General features: G+C 29.5%; 1 long non-coding RNA gene across 1 annotated transcript; it reads left to right on the forward strand.

Moving 5' to 3' along the window:
- Positions 1-418: 418 nt before the first annotated feature.
- LOC106311435 lies at positions 419-1,095 on the forward strand. The gene is made up of 3 exons (XR_001264014.1): positions 419-593; positions 688-759; positions 1,032-1,095. It is a non-coding gene; the product is annotated as an uncharacterized LOC106311435 (long non-coding RNA).
- The last annotated feature ends 4,873 nt before the right edge of the window (positions 1,096-5,968 follow it).

Genomic DNA, 5,968 nt, shown 5'->3' on the forward strand with positions numbered 1-5,968 from the left:
TTTTTCTATGAGTTTTTGTCTATTAAATTTTAAAAGATTCTTTTATATATTTTCTATAAATTAATTTAACAATAAAAAAAGAGAAACATGGATAACTACCCACGTTTTATCATACAAACTAATATAAAAAAAAAAACAAATTTCCTAATTATTCTTAACTTACCACCATCACCGCACGATCAATCATGAAGTTAGTTTACATATTATTATTTTTTGAACAAAGTTAGTTTATATATTATTCTCTTTATCTTTTTCACTATCGTTTCATCGCTCTCTCTTTTTCACCATCATTTCATCTCTCTCTCTCTCTTTTCACCATTGCCAATTCTAAAACACTCTTGATGCAGGGTTATGTTTTGTTTTCTATCAATTTTCTTAGAATAATTCTTTTCTTCTTCTCTAATACATAATCCTTTCTATCTTTCTGCAGAACTTAGGTTGAAGATGCCATTGGAGTCTACTCATATTTCCCATCTCAATTCATCTAAAAAGAATGGAAAATCAGAGTGCGGTCTGTCGAATTTTGGGACTACTATCCCAAACATAAACTTGAAGTTGTTCTCTGGATGAAAGCTATCCTTGTGGATGAAAAGGTACATACACTTTGATGAAATGAAACACACACTTTAAATTTAAAAAACTGATACAAGTTTATAACTACTCCTTTTTGCATGATTCACATTGAAGATGTCAATTGAATTTTCTCAGCTTAGTTCTTCGAAAAACAAATAAAATCAAAGCATTGTCAACAACATTGAGGTAATAATAAGTTTTTACGACTCTGTTATATAAATGATTTTTAAGATAGATTACTACTTTCTCTTTCTTTCTTTTTTTCCTTTTGACAAAAAAAAAAGAGATTGCTTAGTAACAAATCAGTTTTCTTTTCGGTGGCTTATTTTTAGGAAGACGAAATAGACAACGAATGCGAGCATTTTGATATTTTTATTTCAGTTAGCTATGAAAAAATTTCAATGTTTTTGAGTTTAATTTTCTTTACAGAGAAGTTTTGGTTACTATGTCTATTGTAGGGCAAAATAAAGGCTAGGTCATCTTCATACCACCGAAGAACGTGAAAATGACATTGGTAACTAGATTAATGTCAATTATTAATAAAACTATTTTAGTTAATCATAATAACTGTTATGCAGATTATTACTTTGTCATTTTACATGTTAGTTCTGCTAATAGAATTACATTTTTTTCAAAAATAAAAAACTGTTAATCAATTTACATTCATGTTTCTTCTGTTATATAGTGCTAAGATACATGTGATTTTCTTAAATATATTTTTTTGGTCATTAGATTTGCAGATTTATCTGCAGATGAAGATAGTAGCACTCGAAGGGAAAATAGTTGTTTCAAAACTATTTGGATTAGTCTTTTAGTTTCTTTAGTTACGTGTATTTTTTTGTTACTAAAGTCAATTATTTTGTTGTTGTCAATATATATTTCCAAAATAACACTTAACTATAATTGATTTAGTACATGTAAGCATTGAGACTTGACTACATATGTAAATGTAACTGTTTTTATACATACAATGTTTAGATTTATGTTTTACTTGGACGATATACATAGAAGTATTTTTGACCGAGACAGTATTAGCTTTGAATACTTGTTATGGACACAGGACAAACTTTCGGGTTTTATGATTTTAATTTGAGTTTATCCTTTCAGGTAACTAGTTTTTGAGGAGACCAAACCTAATGAAATATTTCTTGAAATAGACATGTGAGAACTTTTTCCGATATATGAGCATTTACGATAGTCATAAACGTTGACTGTGTTTTGACTTTTGACTTGTCAACTAATAAAATTATCAATTTTATTTTTTAACTATTTATCAGTGTCTATTAGCATATAATTATGTAACACTCTGTTCTAAAGTTTGTCTAAGACTTTGTAAATTTGTTTTAATCTCAATAAAATAACTCTCCGTAAAAAATCATCTTAAAATTATTTTGACATTTTATTAATATTTTAACACTCGCTCAATATCTTAAACATATTATCATATAAGATTACGCAAAACAGGCACATGACAAATAAGTGAAAGTTGGAGTCACTTTGATGCATTTTCCACCTGGAAATTTTAAGTCAATGCAATGTTGATTGCAGTCTGGAAATTGCGAGCAGAGACCCTGCACAACGAGCCTACTCCTTCCAGCATCTTCTGCTTTTGCAGATTCTGAAAATTATAATTAAAACAAAAGTTTAGTGTATTATATAAAAACATAGAAGAATCTTTGGACTTGAATATTTTTTTGTCACTTTTTCGTCATTTACTTCGTATATAATATGATATATATAGTTATAAGTATGAAAGGAGGTATATAATACAAAGTCGTATATTAAAGAGAAGCAAACTATTTCTTCATACTTGGGATCAAGAGAACAACGAGACATAAGAACACAAGAAAAAAACATGTCTTTGATGAAGCCATGTTAATATTTTTGTTGTAGTTTGTATTGTGTTTTCTCTCTTCTTTTTCTCGATTTGTTTATGAAATTGAATAGCTTAAAATATTTAATATTTAATATATATATCCATATATATATATGACTTATCTCATACGTGTCTATGCGTATACTATACTCGGTAATATGTATTGTTGACTAAGATTATTTGCTTTGACTTATTGTTAGTTTCCTTTTAATATACTCTCTTCATTTTAATTTAGTTGTCATTGTAAAATAATTTTTTTTTTTCAAAATAAATATCATTTTAGAATTTTAATACAAAATTTATTAAATTTATATTTTATTCTATTTTTATATTGGTTGAAATGTAGTTAAATGTATTAGTAATAATATTTTATTTAATAAATATATAAAATTAAATGTTTTTAATATGTGTGCCTAACTCTAAGTCAATAATTAAAATTAAACGGATGGAATATATGACTTTGCATACGTGTCTGTGTATACTAATACTATACTTGGCCATATATATTGATGACTCATACAATTTGCTGTGACTTTGACTTTGACTATAACAAGATTACCATGAAATGAAATGATAGGGTATAATCAAAGATTATTTGCTATCTAACCAAATTTGGAAGTCAAATTAAATAGATGACATTGATTTTGATATACTCTAACATTTACATCCAAAGTGAACTGGTAATAATTTTTCAATTTATAGTTACCGGAAAACATAACATATCACAATTAATATATGGTCAGAAGTGACTGAAAACTATTTTATATAAAAGAAGAAAAAGACACTTACGTTACACCTATATTGACCACATACATTTACATGGAATGTTCTATTTCATACCACCAAAATAGTATAGGAGGACTCAAACCATACCCACAATCCTTAAAATACTAAACACTACTCAATCCCAATTTTTTAAATACTCCCGCCGTTTCAGAAAAATATATGTTTCAGATTTTTTACACTTATTAAGAAAATATATCAAATTTTAATTACCGATGCATTATTTTCCGTTATCAACCATTATCCACAACTTTTAACCAATAAAATCTTTATAAACACCATTATGTTTTTTGAAGTTTACAATTTGCAATTAATTTATGCATTGAAAATGTGAAACATATATCTTTTTGAAGCATTTTTTAAAAATATGGATCTTTTTGAAATAGAGGGAATGATAAATATTTATAAATATTTCAAACATTTATCTAGATCAGATTGAAAAAAAATCGTCCTCAAATTTTAACCATTGTCTTCGATTCCAAAACTTTTCTTTTTCTTTTCTTCTTAACCTTCCAACGATACAATTCTCTACGTTGCCTAACCAGCCGGTGACAAAATTCTTCACACCACCAAATATATTGTTGCTTTGTGTCAAGGGTCCTTATTTGGATAATTCCAACACATGTTAATTGGATAATCTCATTCTTAAACTTCACGGCACCATTAGAAAAAGCTTTCAACGTGTCTTCTTCGTATGATGTTAGCATGGCATGTTGACTTTGTTGGATTCTCTATTGGATTGACAAAGTCCATTGTAACACCCGTCTCCTCCTCTATTGAAAACGGCGTGCTACTAACCGAAAAATACCAAATTAAACCGATTTATAAAATTGAATAAAATGTCAAAACTTTTAATCAAATAATTTCTACATTAAACGAGTTTATAATTTAAAACCAAATACATTAAATCGAAACGTTAATTATAACCAAAATAAAATCCAACGATCCCGAGACACCAAACCGTCCAGATACCCAACTACTCGGCAAGCTCACCTACAATGGGAAAAAAGAAGGAGGGGTGAGTAACAGGGGAGTTACTCTGTGAGGTATGAGAAACTAAACCACAAACCACTGATTCAGTACATAGCACTACGACTATGTAGGCCTAGCTTTAGCATGAAACAAACACGGTGTCTATGAGCATCTCCAAACCCTAGCTATTTTTCACCTCTATATGCTATTATAGAGGTAAAAGTGCTCCATTTCATCTCTATTTCCACCTCTAAAATAAAGATTGCTATTTTTTCCTCTATTTATAGAGGAAAAAATAGCATTCCTCTATTATAGAGTCATACTTTTTTATTTTCAAAATAATCCTTTAACTTTCAAATTTTTATAGTTATAACCAAAATAATTATATTTATAGAGAAATACAATTTTTGTAGGAGTATAATAACATTTTTTATTTACATAATAGTCTTTTAACAAAACTTTAGTTTAAAAAAATCATAACTTTATGAAAATATTTTAAAAATTAAAAATAAATAGGGTTAGTTATCAACTTTTATAAACAAAATGTATCTTTTGTAAAATTAAAATAGAAACTTTTGAGAATATTCCTTTATAGAGGCAAAAATAGAGAAATACATTGGAGAGAAACACATCTCTATTTTAGAGATGCTCTATTTTAGAGGTAAAAATAGGGGAATACATTGGAGATGGTCTAATACACCACATAAAACATCAAATGCGCTGATAGTGCATAACTAGATCACACACCCCGCATTCTTCTTATACGGATATAAATATATAACTCTATGCGCCGCTAGTACAAGAGTCCATCCTTGTACCCCACAATCACATATGCGCCGCTAGTACAAACGCCATTGTACCCCCGCAATCCCCATACAATGCGCCGCTAGCATAGACGTCCATATGCCCCACAATCTCCATACAACGCGCCGCTAACACAAACGTCTCCGTGTCTCGCAATCTCCACACAATGTGTCGTTCGCACAACATCTTTGTGCCTTGCAATCTCATAACAAACTTATGTATACATATATAAATAACAGTTCTTAATTCATTCAATTCAGTCAAACGTTGAATCCTCTATTATCCTATTTCCGGTTTAACAATCAATAGTAATAATGAACAAACAAGACTCTCAAACATACTCAATTCACAGAGACGGATCTTGTTTCGAAACTAAACTTTCCATCAAGTGCATCACAGCGTTGACCTCACACAATAGATTAGGAAACAAATATATGAGATAAAAATATGATTAGGGTTTATAGTAACTTCCTTCTCAAGAAACAAACCAAGTGACTTAAACCTTCACGCATGGATTCACGGCTCATGACGTTGGACGACGAGCATAGACAATGACATCGTGGTAATGATTCCATCCTTTCACTACAAGAAAACGTGCCCATAACAACGAACATTTACGACGAAATTATTTCATCGTAAATTTACATGGTGTTTACAACGCAGTTACGAGGAATCCAACTTTCGTCGTAAACGCCATGTAAATTTACGACGAATAGTTTTCGTCGTAAACTCCATGTAAGTTTACGACGAATGTACGTGGAATGAGAAATACGTCGTAATTATTACATCGATATTACAACGAAACATGTTACCGTTATATTTAGGTGAAAACGGGTATTCAACGTGCTTTAACTTACCTAATTTCGTCGTAAAGTCGTTGTAAATAATATGTTAAAACCATGTAAAATTCATGTAAAATATTCCTTGTAAAATCGTTGTTATATTTCAACTACCCAACTC

The sequence above is a fragment of the Brassica oleracea genome, chromosome C8 (assembly GCF_000695525.1).
Source record: "Brassica oleracea var. oleracea cultivar TO1000 chromosome C8, BOL, whole genome shotgun sequence".
NCBI lineage: Eukaryota > Viridiplantae > Streptophyta > Magnoliopsida > Brassicales > Brassicaceae > Brassica > Brassica oleracea.